The 19,784-nt window shown below is 40.4% G+C and overlaps 1 long non-coding RNA gene across 1 annotated transcript in view; it reads left to right on the top strand.

The window, feature by feature from the left end:
• Nucleotides 1-19,784, top strand: part of LOC144829065 (uncharacterized) — a 72,140-nt gene that overhangs the window by 30,815 nt on the left and 21,541 nt on the right. The gene's annotated exons all lie outside the window — the stretch shown is intronic.

Raw genomic sequence — 19,784 nt, 5'->3', positions numbered from 1 at the left:
TCCCTCTTTTTCCTTTTTAGGGCGAGCCCTCGTGATGCACTGTGCAGCAGTGCTCGCGCAGGTGAGCCGTTTTGTAGGGATTTTCAAAATGGACCTGGAAATTCCACATGCGTGTTCATTTCCAATGTTCCATTTTGATTGGGCTTTGCGTGCGTGCTGTTTTTTAACAGAACACGCAATAGACCATAGGCGGTCGCGTAGCTCCGCCTATGGCCTATTGGTGTCTGTTATGCGCACCAAAACCCATATGTTTTCAATTATCACGGCCAGACACGGGCGCGATAATTGAAAACATATGCTCGCAGTGGCACGCGCGCACCGCTCACGGGCGTTTTTTTTTTTCACGCTGCTTGAACGTTGGCAGAGGCGGTTTGCTTTGTCGTCGTTCTTTCAGACCCCTTTGCTGGGCTAGATAGAGATTCCTTCAGAAGTCTGATCTACAGGTCCCTCGGAGGCACGGGCGCGTGACTCCAGTTCCCGGGAGGAGACCTGGAATGCCAGGACTGCCAGGCACGAAGTTCCTTGGGCTGGGAAAGGCGGATTTCTCCATCTGGCTTCCCAGAAATGTTTCCTGCCGAAAGTGTGCTTCGTTCCTGAGCGTGTGCATTTCCTGTTGTCTGTAATTGTAAACCACTTCCAGCCCCATAAGCTAGAGGGGATGGCGGTGTGGAGCTCGAGACGGGAGACCAAGGCCCATCTGGAAGTCGCGCTCCCTGGACAGCCTATGAAGGGACTGTTCGGCAGAGGGATTGAATGCGTTAATTGTTTCTTCACCAAGAAATATTTGTGTTTGTGGCGGTAACTGGTTTATTTTTTACCCAAGCGAATGGTGATAATTTTAACAAGTACAGAATGATGAAAAGTTGAGCAGACCCACTGACGCTGAAGAGAACGTATTAGTGCACCAAGCCACCCAAGCCTCTGCATGCGACAGATCCGGAAAGATGACGTCACCGCTGCCAGGAAAGTACAGCAGAGATGGGCGCTCATCGGGTATAGGCTTCAGGACCCCAACATTCAGGGTGAAAATGAGTCATATTAATCAACGTGGAGCTGGGACAGGCACTGTAGCTAAACCTAGAGTAGACACATCAGAGAGAACAGGCATTGAAACCATTACGCTAGGAGTGACACCTATAGAGAACAGGCACTGCACCAATGCTATGGGAGTGACACCTATACAGAACAGGCACTGCACCAATGCTATACCAATGCTATGGGAGTGACATCCATAGAGAACAAGCACTGCACCAATGCTATGGGAGTGACACCCCTAGAGAACAGGCACTGCACCAATGCTATGGGAGTGACACCCTTAGAGAACAGGCACTGCACCAATGCTATGGGAGTGACACCCCTAAAGAACAGGCACTGCACCAATGCTATGGGAGTGACACCCCTAGAGAACAGGTACTGCACCAATGCTATGGGAGTGACCCCCTAGAGAACAGGCACTGCACCGATGCTATGGGAGTGACACCCCTAGAGAACAGGCACTGAAAACTATGCTATGGGAGTGGCACTCATGCACTGCATCAATGATATGGGAGGGACACCCATAGAGAACAGGCACTGCATCAATGCTATGGGAGTGACACCCCTAGAGAATAGGCACTGCATCAATGCTATGGGAGTGACACCCATAGAGAACAGGCTCTGCACCAATGCTATGGGAGTGACACCCATAGAGAACAGGCACTGCACCAATGCAATGGGAGTGACACCCATAGAGAACAGGCACTGAACCAGTGCTATGGGAGTGACACTCATAGAGAACAGGCACTGCACAAATGCTATGGGAGTGACACCCATAGAGAACAGGTACTGCACAAATGCTATGGGAGTGACACCCATAGAGAACATGCACTGCACCAGTGGCACCCATAGAGAACAGGCACTGCACCAGTCCTATGAGAGTGACACCCCTAGAGAACAGACACTGAAACCAATGCTATGGGAATCACACCCATAGAGAACAGGCACTGCACCCGTGATGAGAGTGACACACATAGAGAACAGGTACGGCACAAATGTTGTGGGAGTGACACCCATGGAGAACAGGCACTGAAACAATGCTATGGGAGTGACACCCCTAGAGAACAGACACTGAAACCAATGCTATGGGAGTGACACCCATAGAGAACAGGCACTGCACCAATGCTATGGGAGTGACACCCATAGAGGACAGGCACTGCACAAATGCTGTGGGAGTGACACCCATAGAGAACAGGCACTGAAAACAATGCTATGGGAGTGGCACCCATAGAGAACAGGCACTGCACCAATGCTATGGGAGTGACACCCATGGAGAAAAGACACTGCACCAATGCTATGGGAGTGACACCCATAGAGAACAGGCACTGCACAGATGCTGTGGGAGTGACACCCATAGAGAACAGACACTGCACCAGTGGCACCCATAGAGAACAGGCACTGCACCAGTACTATGGGGGTGACACCCCCAGAGAAAAGACACTGAAACCAATGCTATGGGAATCACACCCATAGAGAACAGGCACTGCACCAGTGATATGAGAGTGACACCCATAGAAAACAGGTACTGCACAAATTCTGTGGAAGTGACACCCATAGAGAACAGGCACTGAAAACAATGCTATGGGAGTGACACCCATAGAGAACAGACACTGAAAACAATGCTATGGGAATCACACTCATAGAGAACAGGCACTGCACCAGTGATATGAGAGTGACAAGCATAGAGAACAGGTACTGCACAAATTCTGTGGGAGTGACACTCATAGAAAACAGGCACTGAAAACAATGGTATGGGAGTGACACCCATAGAGAACAGGCACTGCACAAATGCTGTGGGGGTGACACCCATAGAGAACAGGCACTGAAAACAATGCTATGGTTAGTGGCACCCATAGAGAACAGGCACTGCACCAATGCTATGGGAGTGACACCCATAGAGAACAGGCACTGCACCAATGCAATGGGAGTTACACCCACAGAGAACAGGCACTGAACCAGTAATATGGATAAGTTGACTATTTTATCGGTTCCTGCCAAAAGAATCCACAAACCAAGGGTATTTTTAGAATTCCCAGAACATGCGAAAAAAGGAAACAACTTTGGCCTGTGTTCCTTTTGAGGAACACATTTATGAAGGCTTAAGCACAGGGTGCCCCAAATTTAAAAAATGGCTTGGCACTGGAGGGCTGATGAAGGGAGATTAAGCAGCTAAGGGGTTAGGATCTTCCGATCACATATGATGAGAAGACCTACATATCTAAGCCTAGTTAAAATAAGTGCTCTGCTACCACTATTCTCTGGTTTGTGGTTAAAAAGTAAAATTTCTTGTAAGTTTTGGATACAAATTACAGACTTGCACTACTTCGGAAACTTGCTTGAATGTAGTTGAACTGTTCCCTAGGTTATGCACAGTTGCTAGCACCTCTTTCTTCACCTCTCTAAGAAATATCTTGCTCTTCTTCATCCATTAAAAATACCCCTCAGACATTTTATGCATCAAAACCCAAACCTACTTTTTGCCTGACTGCTTCATATTGTGAAACATGCTTACCATAACCTTGATAGGCATGCTGCGATGATCCTTAACAAATATATTACAGCACAGTCCACATTGACTGATTGTCCAATGCTAACTTACGCTAATCATAAGATGTCACCCTGTTCAGCATTTTTATATTAGAAATATTATTCTCAAGGCAATCTACCATCCAAGGTTAGTACTTAATAACAAAGAATAAGAATCAGCAGTTACCTACACTGGGCCTGATTCACAAATGTAAACTTAGACAAAAAGCCTAAGTTTAGACCTGAAGTCTAAGTTTAGACCTAAAGTCTAACTTTACTACTAGTAAAGTTAGAGCAAAAGTCTAACTTTTGTAGTAGTAAAGTTAGACTGTTGGTCTAAGTTAGACTTTTGGTCTAAACGTAGACCAAAAGTCTAACTTAAGTAGTAATAAAGCTAGACTTTTGGGCTAAGTTAGACTTTTGGTCTAAACTTAGAACAAAAGTCTAACTTTAGTAGTAGTAAAGTTAGACTTCAGGTCTAAACTTTTGGTCTAAGTTTACCTTTGTAAATCAAGCCCTATGTTTGTGATGGTTGGGCCATTGTTCCGCCAAAGCCACGGAGTAAATAGCTCTGTCACCCTGCTGGAGGTCCCGACTGCTGAATTTATAAATGGCCATCATGTTGGAGGTCATTTATAAAGCATTGGCAGGTACCATTGTTATGGCGGTTTCTGTTAATGCAATCCGTTGTTTGGTATAATGCTGTATCTGCATGACATAACCCTGCACCAAACAGTATTCTTTTTTGTTTTCAAAAACAAAATCCCAAAATTGTATTTTTATTTTTTTAATAAAAAAAAGTAATGTTCCCCTTGCCATGGGAATCATCTCCCATAGCGGAGGAGCATTATTTGATTTTTACTGTTCCTCACAGCCAGGGTTTACCTCTCAGTGAGGGACAGTAAAAAAATGGCTACTTGCCTGCCCATCCTTATTGCGCGGCCAGATGTGTAGCCATTTCTCCGATGGACCCAACTCTATTGGGCCTTTAGAGAGGATTGAGTAAGGTGGTGACGGAGTAGTTACCGCCGTAGCCAAACCAAAGGACCAATCACATTTAAATTGCATGCGAAGGAAAATACATACTGCCAACGTAAAAATTATGCCCTATGTTGTTAAAGAGAATCAGACCTGCAATTTGCCTTACGAAAGTTCTGAATTCACAGCTTTGAGAAAAGGAAAACGAAACTCCAAGCCCAATAGATGATCTCTGCCTCTCTTAGTAAAGAATTGCCTACCCTGCTTTTCACTTATAGGTAGCCTATGCAAATCTATAGAAGTATGGTGTTTATACTTTGTCCTTTTTTATAGAACTATTTGTAGGAATGTGATTTTTGATTGTTGCAGTCAGAGTGTAAAAATAGTTATATATTTTTGGTCTTCCAAATTAGTCTGCTAAATTATGTGGGATTTTACTTATGCTGGAGCGGGAATCAATTTAAAGGGGGCTGGTTTATCATCTCATTCTCACACAAAATTGAATTGATCCCAGCTCAGGGGGGAGAATGCCTTTCACTTGTCTGCAACAGGCCTTTGCAGTCGTTTATGAGAAGATCAGTTATACATCACAAACTAATCACTAATAATACTATTTCTATGTTCAGTCCAGAATAAGGGTTTTGATCAGATTCAAAGGGATTTATTTTCATTAATATGTTTAGTAAATTCTCTTTTTCTTTATTCACTTAGTTAGTTCAAAATGCATCGATCAGATTACAGAATTTATAGTAAAAATAAGGTTAGAACAAGTCAAAAAATGCACATTCTGTAATCTGATTGAAGCATTTTGAACTAACTAATTGAAGACAAGAGTGAGAGAGAGCATGAAGCTTACATTCAATAAAAGAATCTCAAATGAATTTTCCATAAAGAGAAGTTCATAAAGCAAAAATAATCATAGAACAGCATTATAGCAAAAGTATAGCTAGGATACCAAAATAAGTATTCAACTTTCAGCATAAAGCCGTTACATCCAGCATATGAAGCAAGTGTCTGGGAAGGCAGGTGGAGAAGCATGGCATGGCATTAACCTACTCTAGGAACATGCACTAATATAAACAGTCAAAAAAGCAATGTTGAAAATCGTGTTGCGGCTTCTGCTTCATTCATCCAATCATCTATCGATACTTCTTGAGAACAGTCTTGTCTCACCCATTTTCACATTGCCGTACAAACGGTTTTCAAAGGATTATCTCGAAACATGAAACAAATGTTTAACTAAGGGACTCATTTAGATCCTGGTGGACGGGTTACACCATCACAACGGTGACGGATATTATCCCGTCAGCTGAAATATAAATCCCATAGGATATGGTGAGATTTATATTTTGGTGGACGGGATATCCGTCACCATTGTGAAGGAGTAACCTCTCCACCGAGATCTAAATCAGGCCTAAGTCTACATGTGAGGCATTTTTTTCTTAACCCTGCTTTCCCATGGGTATGAGCACATTTCTAACCTTCTAAAGAAATAAATTGTATGTTAAGCTAAACAATAGACAATGTGAGTTTTAAAACATCACCTGTAATGAATATTATTCAGCTCCACATTTCTTCATTATAAATTGGAAAAGAGATAGGTTAAGCTGTTAACAATTTCTATTCATGCACTGTATTTATTGTACGAAACAATATTGAATCATTTTATCCAATGAGAAAGTGTTTCTTACAAAACATTTCAAAAACATTATTATTATTAACCAAATATTTTTCGTTAATAAACTGTGGTTTGAGGCAAAACAAAATAACATGTCAGGGTAAGGTCAATCTTTAAAGCATTTGTGCACATCTCAGCATGTTTAGTTTTGCTGCTGGTAAATAAGATTGCTTTACACCTTTTGAGGCCCAGTACTAATAAGTATAGATATGTATGACAAATCACACATTTTCAATATCGTCAGTTCAATATAAATTTTGCATGTTGATACTGCACATGTATCTTTAACTATAGTATTTTGCATTTTATTAAAATTCCCTCTCACTTTTCATCAAATTGTTTTATATATTGTTATTTATGTTTTAAATGTTTGACGGGAAAATACGTCTATAGGAAATAACGGTATTAACTAGATTGTTGAGTTATCCCCCATCCTCACTTGGTCTTTGAACAGTTTTCAAAAGGTACATTTGATTTTATTTCCTCATGCAGACTTGCCCTAAGAAGGCCACTGCCAGTAGACAGAAAAGCAGAGCCAGAAGGTCTACTGTAGGCAGGGCACAAGTCCTAAAAAAAGAAGTGGGGGAACTAAACATGTTAGGCAGTATGCAAGTGAAATCATGATGCGTGCTATCACAGCGCATGATGACACGATGCGTGACATTGCACGTGACAACACAAGAAGTGACCTCACTGGAAGTGATATCACAAGAAGTGATATCAGATATTAAGACCTCACACATATGTTTATCAGGTATATCATGAGTAGATTTAAGCGCATTATGAGATTTAACAAATGAGATTTGGTGTTGGGGTTGTGCCAAAAAAATGAGCAATCCCGACGCAAAATCTGGGCCTCAACAATTTTTTTAAATCATGCCTCACAGAAATTGGCAACAAGGAGAAAGATGGTAGTGGATCAGTTAGGCTTAATTGTTTTCAAAGTCTACATTTAAAAATATTTGATTGGGTTAAGGCATTTGCTGTGACAGTGCCCAGTAAATCTTGGGATATAGTCATAATGGTGAGATAACTCTGGTGGTTAATGCACTTGCTGACGAGATCTGTGTTTTGTCCCAGATTTGAAAGTAGTAGAGAAGATAAATGTGTCTCCTGCAAGGCACATCATCTAACACCCAGATTACAGATTTTTATTTTATATAGATAGTAAAGTGGGTTTACTTCTTTGAACACATAGATCCTTTTGTTACCTGCAGTTACTAAATTGTAATACTTCTAAAAGACCACAGTGAGGTATAAAGGACACGTGACTCCTACACCTTGTAACCCTCATGGTCTCATGAGACTCATCTTATACATTGATTTACACATGTACATGATTTATTGACAATGTATAACGTGTATGTTACGTAAAGAGCTCTGATACCCTGCATTGGGTTGTATAGCGCTATTAAAGAAATAAAATAATGCTCTTGAAACTCACTTTTGTGTAAGTACTGGGACAGACCAAACCACCTGACATTCTTACAGCGCATGGATCTCTTATATGCAGGGACTGAATAAAGACAAAACTGTCTCTCTTAAGTACTTGTGAAGAGATTACAAGCTGTGTGCCTTTTTTTCTCCTCTGTTGCATTTACTTTTAAGTGTGAGGTTCCAGGTCGCCTCCAGTCAGGATATTCAAACAAAAGGAGGCCTGATGGCCCCTTAAGTTCGGCCCAGCTGAAGGTCAAAAAAAGCTCCCACGCAGCCTGCACTTTGCTGCTGGGAATCGAAAGCAGACAACGTGCAGGTGCCGCTGAACGTGACCCGGTGTCTGAAAATTACACAGGGACAAGTTCAACATATTTCTGTGGGATCCAACTTCTTGGCAGGGGGGATGGCCTTCACCCTGTGAAAAGAGTGGGTGGACGCCATGTACCTGCGGGCACCCCCAACTTGTGCCCTGACTGAAGGTCTTCTGTACTTTCTGACATTGTCAAAAAATGTTGCAATATATTGGCTGCTTTCTGCAGCCACCACAGGTAGACTTTGATCATCTCACTGCCCATGCAGCTTGAGCTCACTAAATGTGAGTTGCCCACAAGGTTTACCAGCAATCAGAAGTCCACAGAGGTAAAGGGCAAAAGTGTGATGGTAACAGACAACAGGCCCCAGGGCATCGCTGTGTCTGTGCTGCACATACAGGAATTGCAGACTGCTGCAACACACACAAGTTGTTTGTTATGCCAGGTTAGCACAGCATGGCACCAAAACTGCTTGCTGCTAGTTTACATGATGTAACAGCCCTGATGATGAGGAAGGCACAGAAAGTCTAGGAAACAGTTGAACTCCAGTGGTGGCTTACCGAGGTAGTGCAGTGGGGCGGGGTGGGGAGGGGCAAGATGGGGTAGTGGAGTCCGATCTACGATGGACTGGAGTAATTAAGTCAATAAGAAATTTACCTTGTGCGTGCTCACACGCTCTGCGTCGCTGAGTTAGCGATGCAGCACACAAGGTAAATTGTTTTATTTATTTAATTACTTACCTTACTCTTGTCTGTCATGTGTCGGTCTCCACTACCCCCACCCTGCCTCGCCCTGCCCCACCACCTCGCAGCACTCCCTCGGCGAGCCGCCACTGGTGAACTCAAACAAGTTGTTTAATGGCTTCTCTATTACAGCGGGTCTGCACAGTCAAACCTTGTCACTAATGATCCAGCGGAAGCAGTGCTAAATTTTGTAATCCTTCACAAATCATCCAACATACCATGAACATGAATCATTTACTATAATCTAGAGCTTGGGCCCATAGAAACTCTATAACCACTTACAAATATGAGGTCTTCCGACAGATCTTTGTAAGAGCTAATAGGGACTCAGACAATAAAAGACAGAAAGCCATTCCTTCATGAGGATCTATTTTGGAGAAATGCTTATCTAACAACAATAGTTAAAAGGTATCAGGTCAATAATTTCTTCAATAAAGAAAAAACAAAACTCAGAATAGTTATCAAGGTACATTTATCTAAACCTCATACTGAATGGTCAATGCACAAAAACACATTAGAATTATCAATCCCTTGGTTATTTTATATTAATACAGGTAAAAATACAGTACACAGCAAATATACATCATAAATCAATAACTGGCATGAAGAGAGAGAGAGAGAGAGAGAGAGAGAGAGAGAGAGAGAGAGAGAGAGAGAGAGAGAGAGAGAGAGGAAAAAATCAATGTTGCAGTTTCTTTTTTAATTTTTTTATTGAATTTGTAACCCTTTTTAGTCGAGGCAGTATATACAACATAACATTGAAAGGTTATGATACATTTCATAAACATTTATAAATCTTAATAAACAGAACACAGAAAAAGACTGTCAAGCCCGAAATAGGCAGGGTTTCCCAGACAAAATAATAATTATTTATGCATACATATCAATTCCTTTGGTCAAAATAATTGGTCCTTCTTTTTCCGCCATTAAGTTAATATAGCCCATCACAAGTTTATATTAGCTACACCAAAATAATTTGCCTACCAAGACGAAGAATTGACTCATGAATCCTTGCATAACTATCCTAATTCATTGGATCCAGTCTGATATTGGAGACCAGATTCTATACCCCATGGCTCTTTTCCTTCTCCCTTTAGTCTTATATATTGATAATTCAAGATTATACGTGGCTAAAAGTCTTGATCGGCAATTAATAAAAGTGGTGGGTCAGGACTAATCCACTCATTAGTAATACAGGCGCGTACCTGCGCCATAGCGATAAATAGAGTAGCAGTTGTAGCTCTCGATCTTATATTAGCCTCCCTATCAGACCCTACACCAATAATTACTAATTCTCCCATGATTGTAATAGGGGATCCAAGTATTATATCTAGAAAATTCTTAATTTCTTGAAAGAACTCCCCTAATCTAGGACAAGAAAAGAACATATGAGTCGAGTCCGTGGCAAATAATCCACACCTAGTACACTTGTCCCCCACTGTTGCACCCCATCTAACAATTTTACTAGGAGTATAATATAAATCATAAAGGGCCATGTAATGCTGAGTGCGTAATCTTCCAGTCATTAAAACCTGGTTAGCAAGATCGAGGGATTTTATTAAATTAATATCCTCAACTCCCAGTTTACTCTCCCATTTTGTTTTCCATATAACTAGATTATCTGGAAAAAATTCCACTGACTGTTGGTAAAATTGACCAGTTGGTGTTTTTTTCCGTCATTTTTTCAATTAAGGGGATTTTACAAAACTGTTGTCCTATTCCTGATCCCAACCGAGCCAGAAAACTGCGGTGTTGAAGGTATTTAAAAAAATCTTGTTTACCTAAGCCGAATTTCTCTTGTGAATCAGAAAATGCTAAAATTTGGCCTTTATCAAGCATACTTGATCTCAAAAGATTATAGGGAGCAATCCAGGAGCGGAGAAAGGGGTTTAGACGTTAAGGTTTAATACATGTATCTTCCGTTTAATTTGTTTCCAAACTGCATAAGCAGCCTTGAGTATCTTAAACTTTGTTTTTTTACAATAACTGGGCTCAATTACCTTAACTAAGCAGCCATTAATCTCTTCTCCCAACCTAAATTCATAAATAGATGGTCTATGAAAAAGGGGGATTTCTGCTTTAGTCCCAACTACCAGGGGCCCCATATACTACTGCATCATAGCTGCCCAATAATAAATCATAAAATGTGGGTTACTCCAGCCCCCACGATGTCGTGGTAAAACCATTTTCTTATATGCCCTTCTCTGTCGTCGGTACCCCCACAAGAATCTGGAACATATCCTCTCTCATTTAATAAAACACAAAGAGGAGAACTCTAGGGGGATTGTTCTAAACATATATACAAATGTCCTTTCCAACGTTGCATTCACCTCCATCACAGGAATAATATTCAAATCGGGGATCTTATCCACTTCCGATGTAATTGTTATTCCAAAATATGTTACTTCGATGACAATTGACATATTTAACAGGGGATCTGTACCTGAGTAAAGTACCCGAGTTTTCTCTATATTTAATTTATAACCGAAAAAACAACCAAACTGCACGGCCAATGACTTAATTGCAGGTAGAGCGGTAACAATATCACTAGTAAGTACAACTATGTCATCGGCATACGCCAATGCTCTATACTTGATATTGCGAAAACTAACTGGTTTAATATCTATGGGGCATATGTAGGTAGGCGTTTGCGATACGCAAATGCCAAAATTCAGCAAATTTCGGCGTTTGCGAATCGCAAACGGTGTATTGATATGTAGGTGCCACTTAGCAAAATAAGGAATCGCAATAATTGCGATTCCTTATTTTGCTCAAGCATTTAAGGAATCACAATTTTGCGATTCCTTAAATGCTTTGTAGGTGTGCTTTTAAAATTGCGATTTTGGCTTAAGGAATCGCAAAATACCACCTACTTCAAGTAGATGGTATTTTGCGATTTCCTGTCAAAATGCATTTTTTTTTTTTAAAATCAAAGTGCCACGTGGTGCACAGACATGCCCTTAGGGCATGTATGTGCGCCACATGTACTTACAGGCACATTCCAGGGGTGCAACAGGTGTCCTTTGGACACCCTGGCACCCTTGGAATTGCGATTCTCAAATTGCGATTTTATCATAGAATATCGCAATTTGAAAATGTATGCCCATTCATTCCTATGGGCCTCTTGGCCCATAGGAATGAATGGGACACTCTTTCCTTAATTGCGATTCGCAATTTGCTAAACGCAATTAAGGAATGTTAGAGGTTCGCAAAAAAATTGCGAATTATAACTACATTCCATTTTGCAATTCTCAAATAGCGATTCCTTAAAAATCTCTATTTGAGAATCGCAAAATGGAATTTACCTACATATGCCCCTATGTGCTGATTTAGTTTATTAAAAAAATAAATCAATATATAATGCAAATAAAAGAGGGGAGCACGGGCGCCCTTGCCTTGTGCCCCTGCTAATACTAAATGATCCAGACTCTTGTCTGGATATGCCTATTGTGGCTACCAGGCGTATGTATAAGGTCTTAACTACTTGGATAAACTGAGAACAAAACCCTTTCCATCGCAAGACATCCAACATATATTGCCAGGAAACCCTGTTGAACGCCTTCTCGGCGTCCAACAGGATCACCCCAATGCAGATTCAGTATGCAATTTAAGACAACAGGATCACAAACATTGAAGTTTCAGTATACAATGTAAGACTCATACGAACCTAAGATCAATAAGCAAGAGCTCAAAGTGCATTAGTCTGAATAGCCAACCCTTCATTCGAAAGGTATAGCCAGTGCAGCTTCACCAGCTGATGGAGTGCAAGGGAAAAAAAAGGAAAGTTGGTTCAGGAAAAGTCAGTGTTCGGCATGTCACGCCCAAGATGTGCAAGGAAATATAGCCAGCACTCATCCTTTTACCATGGGGTAGTTATACCTCAAAATGTTCACCACTCCTGCCCCCGAATATAGCTTCTTCTCAGTTTTACATGATTCCATTGATTGGGATCCATGGTGTGATCATGGTTTGATCATTCACCAGTCCAAAATCATCGGGAACTTTAACTTAATACTTTTGTTCTTTGTGCATAGTTTCTCTAAGAATGTAATATCTAGTCACCTCGGAAATAGGAAGCATACTTTTAACTTTACATATCCACGCGCTCGCTTCCAAGTTAGCTTGCAACAAAGTTAACACAATATTTCATGAAAATAAAGACTCTAACTGTAGGAAGGAAATTCTAGTAATATACACTCAAAACTAAAACAATTTTAAAAACAATGAAGGACAAAATACAATATTTTGAAACCTACATTTAGAAAATACACTAGCAGGCTTTGAGGCCTACATGGAAAACTACATAATTAATCTTTTTCTATAGAATAAACACACTATTTATTAAAGAAAAAACATTTAGGAAAATAGAGAAAACATAAGAAGAGATATAATTTAAGCATCATGTTAGTAATCTTATGAGCATAAAATTTCAAGATTTAATCATTTTACTTTAAACATTTTCATAATCTTATTTTCTATATTACTTGCGTCTACTTTTCACACTAATATTTAACAATACATTTAGTAAATGTCTCTCTCATGTCTTAAATGACTATATTTCACCAGTTTGCAACTCTTCTGCATGCTTTTAAGATGTAGTTTTAAATCTTTCACGTGTTGTGTCACTTCTGAATGCTTTTACGATGTAGTCTTAAGCACTCATGTGTTTTCACAAGATCACACTGTTAGTTATGTTTATTAAATGATTATTAATTCACACTTGAGCAGATTTGATCAAGCAAAATCATTCTCAAGTAATCATGCTTCATCAATCCCCCATCTGATGGCGTATCACGCCATCACACAATCCATATATTATGATAACAATCTGATTATCTTAGAATATACTTGTTTTTATCTGTTTAAATCTAACACTCTCTACATCCCTTAACACTTCATCATAAGCACCCGTTTTGTCTTCGAGCTCTATTTCGTCCCTTTTTCTTTTCCTAGCCCTTCGTTCTGTCTCTTCTACTTTGCATTTACAACATCTAAATATCAGTATTATGATTAATATGCCAACAACAGTAGCAATTATTGGTATTAGTATTTATCCTACTAAGCTGTTACTTAGTGCTGCAACCAATTTCCTACCGAAGAAAAACCCTTACCAAACTTTTCTCATGCACCATCAACTTTTAGTTCTATTAAATCCCTAAGCAAATGAGTAATGCTACTAATGTATCCCCTCAAAGCTCTGCTTTTGTCAGGGTTATAAGTGCACGGTGGGGAGACGTGTCTAGGTATTTACCCGCGAAGCACTCACATTACGATAATAGGTTCAGGAGTCCTTTGCCCCCCACGGTCCATGGGGAACAATCTAGCTCTACTAGAAATACTACGTGACAAGCCTTGATCGTATGTATGAAACTAACGCATGCTTTATTAGTCGCAGCATTCATCACCGTTACTTTTCTTGTTTATAGCACCAAATTATGGTTTATTTAGGAGTGGTAAACACAGGGCTGGTCCCTGTGTTGTCCTGAGGAAGAGCTTGGGGAATGCTCGAAACTAGTTGACACATATCCAGAATCACTAGCCCATTATAGTTATGATCCCTGGTATTACCCCGGTTTTAGATACACCAATCTAGGAGCAACAATACATTGTTCTCACCCACTAGAAAGGTATTTTTAATTCACTAAACCCACTTCACCACACTTCTGCACTACACATAGTCTTCCATTAAGTGCTCCTACGTATTTTCGCAAGTCGCAGCACGCCTCAGCCAGTAGAGGGCTGAGATGGCCCCAATGATGAAGCATGTCACCGTGGGGAAACCCTGGTTAGGGAGGGGACTCAAGAAATACATTTTTCTTTCCTGTAGGCTTTTCCCATCAAATGTGATTAGGATAGCCAACCCTACCCTTTTGCTGGATCCTTTTCCCATTAATTTGGGATGATTTACAGTTTATGATTGGAGGGTGGATCTAGCTTCCAAAAACCCTCTCTCCTCCCCCCTGTTTTCTTTGAGGGTTATAAGTGCACCATTGTTGGATTTTCAGCATATACAGACTCTGCCCTCTTTTGCCAGCAATACATCAAGTGCAAGTTGATTTTGCAAAACCATTGATCTAATAGCAACCATTTCAGCACCCACCAGCAGTGTCCGTTGATAAACGATCAACCACAGTAGACAATTTTCTAATTTTATACGAGTTCAAAATCACTCCCACTAAAGGTATTAATGCACTAAAAATATCACTCACAATATTATATTATATTCCTTGTTAATTTCTTTTCATTGGTGCCATGATTTTCATTCACATGGTAGATTTTCGATAGTCTGACTTCCACATGACATTGTAATAACGTGTTATTTACAGCTCTCGGAAATATCAAAATTATGGTATTAGGCCTACGTACAAAAGTTACTTCACATGGTAGATTTTCGATAGTCTGACTTCCACATGACATTGTAATAACGTGTTATTTACAGCTCTCGGAAATATCAAAATTATGGTATTAGGCCTACGTACAAAAGTTACTATCATGAACATAGGTCACTGTGGACCAACATGGTATGGGTTTCTAACACACTGCATGATACAATCCAATTTTGGATGCTACATAAATCTGATATCCTGAATCCTTGCCAGTGTAACATTTGTTGATTCCATTCATGCACATGTTTATGTTCTGCTACGCATTTCCCACCTACATATCTATTTCTAATCTTCATGTCTGAGCATTCTACAATCACTTGCACACTTCTGTTTCATCTGTGTCACAGACACTGGGGTTGTTACCTGCTAATACAAAAGGTGACCAGACCATGGTGAGGTGGGTAGTGAGTGGCATTGCCATAGCAGTAGTAGTACTGCCAGGCCATGTTATTCCAATTTTAGATGGTTGGAGCCAAATCAGAAACACATGCAAGAGGAAGTAGAGGAGTACTGTAGGAGTCCCACTTTGTATACTCCAAAAATGCCTTTGGGAGAAAAGGCCCCGCAGTGTGTAGGCAGTGGGCACCTATATCAATCTCATATGCAGATATAATTTTCTCATGGCACCTATATATGGGCCATCGATAGCAATGCCAGAAAGTCATATAAGGTATTTTCCTTTGCTCCGCCTTTCATCAATTACAGCACAAATACAGTCTGCATTGATCTCAGCCTTCCACATATGGCAGTTTTTTTTATCAACCTGGAACCAAGTCAAATATTTTGAGGAAAAGGAAGAGAGAGAAAAAGGAAAAGGAAAAGAGAGACAGAGTGTGGGGTTGACTATACATAACATTTGACGTTATGAAACCAAGTGGGCATGGAAGCTGAAAGAATGTATTATTTATCTGTATTATTTATCGAACAGCTCCTTTTGACACATTTATGTTTTTAGTGGTTTGAGAAAAAAGGGTAATCCGGAAAAACACATATTCTTTTTCTGCTCCGATATTTCAAACTGTTACAGTTAGAAAAGATAATATACCTTTAAGTCTTTTATTTCAAATGGCTGTGTTGTTAAGGCTGTTTCTTTAACGGGAGTGTTTGCTTGACCGAAGTATTTCAGAAACAACTTTTGATGCATTTCCTTAAAATAACAACGCCACACACCATACTCGGATCATTAGTGTGAATTAACAGGGCTCGCCGTTTCTTTTGGCTCGGCGCTCTGGACGGATTCCTATGTCCACAGCATCGCTTTTTATACCAACGCCGCGTTCACTCCGGGCTGCACGTCATTCCTGTCAGAGCTGTGTGCCCCAAGTCACGCCGGAGACATCTCCTACTGGAATGTTCCTTTTAGATGGAAAACATGGCGGACATATTTTTCAGCTGCCACGTTTTTCATGCAGTGCTTTAAGCATGTCATCGAAAGGAAGGTTATCTCGGGGTCATTATTAAATGGAGGCGGTTGTGGACTGCTGCCAAGCGAGGGTTATAATGAAGGTCTTGCAAAACGATTAATAGCATAATTGCTCATGTAACTACTTTAAAGCAAATATGTAACTCAAATAGCTACGTAAAAGCAGGTGCCAAAACACTCAACTCCGCAAGGAAGACAACTCTTTGAATACTTCATGATGAAGAAGTCAATTGCTGCAATTTTGATAGTGTCTTGGGGTCCAGTTTGATTTCCCAATGTGTGAACTCGTTTTTCTTCAATTAAACGAAATTGGAGACTTGCTGAAAACGAGATGCTAAAGTAGAAGCCCGCGCCCAATCATAGACAGAACCAGGACTGACATTTATCTTTGGGAAGTGCTCTCAAAAGACACTAGATAGCAGAGAGAAACTTTGTATGTACTTAGATATTGTGTCCAATGAAAAATTAATCCACACCGTTTAGTTATTTGAGGGTTTTGATCCTTTATATTGTTGATCTACCTGACAGCTGTGAGATTGTCCATAAGAATAACTGGACTGCATATTTTACCACTTAACTTTGTGGTTTGCCAAGTCTTGAGCTACAAAGTAGCAAGTAGCTTAGATCCTTTTATATACTGAGATTGCCAACTTTCTCAAGGCCAACCCACCTCTGAGACAAACATGGTTGAAGAATATAGTGAAACTGTTGCTTTCTTTCCTGGCATCTAAACGATCTACAAAAAAAATTGGAGCAACAGAGGGATTAATGCCAGGTCGCCCTCCACTCACAAATCGATACACCAATGACCTGGTTACATAGAACACTGCAACCTTTAAATGTTACATCAACAAAGAGGGGGTTTTTGTATACTCCTAGGTAAGGCTACCCTTGTTTATCAGTCGTGCCCACCTCCAAGTCTTGAAATTGTGTGCGAAAAGGTGAGGAAAAATAAAGTGTAGATGATCATATCATCCATCAACCATCTAGACTCCTTAAAGTGCGAAAGAAAAAACATTTCTAAGCTAAAATGAGTTGTGACTCACTTTTGACATACATACTTTAATTTCCGCGGTGTCCACACTCAGATTAAAAAGAACAGCATGTTTAGTCCATCTTAATTGGAATGGCCAACATGTTTCATTGCCTCACACATTTTATGGCAATTTCATCAGGGCTTGGGGACGCTTCTCCTCCTCACTGATGCTTCTAAAAAAATATGTGGTGATTGACAAACAAGATTAAAGAAAGATTGTGCCAGAGACATAAAACACACATATAGGTTATTATTCTGTTTCGACATTACCACACTTTTTTGAAGTGTGTACATTTTGTGCCATAATTACCAAGTGTTTGCCAGGTGGACTCCTACCAGTAACTCACTCAGGGGTTTTACCAACTTTTCCCCATGAGGTAAAATGCAGCCACCTGCTGTGAACGTGTGAATACATACACACATTATTTAGCCATCATGAAATATTAATACTACCAGCATTTAGTCTCGTGTTTGCCAAATAGTATCTTAATGCCTTCATTGAATCTCTAGAAAGCAAGTGGGAGCACCAGCCAAGGAACCGCAACATGACCCGTGCACAGTGTGCAATAAAGCCTTCTTAATAAAAACCTTTTGGCTTACTCACCCACTTTCCAATACCAGGGACCTGCGCTTTGTTTATGCATTTAGAAGCGGAGCGCGAGTTATACACCTTCCCCATGACTCGCATCTCCCCACTCACCACTATAGCAGAGGGATGAGCTTCACAACTTCCTCGACACCGAGGAGACTTGTGCGCCGAGTGAAGAACTGGGCTGCGACCCGGAGACAAAACATTAGACCATCCCTCTCGCCTGGGTCTACAACAATTAATAACCAATCCAATGCCTCAGGTGGAAACGGGGGTGTTTTTAAGCTACCACGCCACTCCACTCTGACAAATTATTTCAACAAGCGCCATCTTTCAATGGTCAATGGCCGTCTGCACGGCAATTGATGTTTACTACACAGATTTTTTTCTATAGGTTTTATAGTTCCTCGTCCAACTATTAAGGTGTACCCTAAATCGCGCATTTTAGTGACCAATTTTGTTACACTCTATGTGTAATGGTACTTTGTCTAAGGTTGCACGGCAGGGGACATAATCAGCCCAGACCTAAACGATGTAACCAACATCAGAGACGTCATTGTGTCTCCACAAGCAAATAAATTGGATATTGGACTAAGCCATCAGTCTATTCAGATATATACATTTTGGCAGTTGAAGTGGCCCGCTTGTATTCAGGTGGCTGAATGTCACACCAGTCTGGTCAGGTGCCAAAGGAAAAGAAGATAACTGGCTAACTGGCTGTTCTTTCTTTTAATTGTTGTCTTGACCTCTGGAAGTTAGAGGGCAGCTACATCTGAGCCTATCCTGTCTTTGTTTGAAAGGAAGGATGGCAGTTTATTTGTCACTGTTCCCAAACCCCAATAACTTCAAATAAACATAGCCATTCAAATCAGTTGTTGCTGAACTAACTTGCTTTGTCTGATGAATCACACGTTATCTAGAGAGATAATTCTCTGAATTCCCTGCCATCTATATACAGTGATTACTGGACATACCATCTTTGGCATATCCCAAAAGCATACAGAGGCAAAAAAAGAACCTTGCCTCTGAAACTGGCATAATAACACTATTGTAAGCATGTTCAAACCACGAGATAAACATCTTCGAGGACTAAGCATACCATTCAATTCCTGTAAAAATTGCAATTGGACTGGTATCTCTTGTAATGAATGTACAATACAAACTAGTATTGTGACATGTATGATTGGCACACTTGTTTGTTTCTTTTTTTTAAACCAGAAATAGAGTTCCTTGACAAGTAAATGGATGCAGGAAAGGGTGTTCCATTGCCTTTTTCGGAAAAAGGCCTCTCACATCTCGGCTTACAACCTCTTGTCTTGGGTACAATGGAAATGAGAAACAATGTTCAAAGGAAGTCATTTAAAAATGTATATAAAAACGCCACACAGGTTGCAACATCCATGGATGTACTTTTATTTTTTCCCACTTTTTGTAAAATGCACTTAATCCGTGCCTATCGGAGAGAAGAGTTAAAAGATGGAACACATACCTTCAACCAAGGCTACTCTGCTATGCCCTCTGAATCATTATGCACAAAAAAATTTTTCCTTTTGGGAAAGGAATTGGGGTAGTTAAACTCGGCAAGACATTTGTGATTCGCAAAACTGTGAGTAAAATATGGAGTTCGTCTGCTAGCGGGCTG

The sequence above is a fragment of the Lissotriton helveticus genome, chromosome 4_1, assembly GCF_964261635.1.
Source record: "Lissotriton helveticus chromosome 4_1, aLisHel1.1, whole genome shotgun sequence".
Classification (NCBI taxonomy): Eukaryota; Metazoa; Chordata; class Amphibia; order Caudata; family Salamandridae; genus Lissotriton; species Lissotriton helveticus.
The sequence above is the reverse complement of the archived record's forward strand: the minus strand, read 5'-3'. Positions and strand labels throughout refer to the sequence as shown.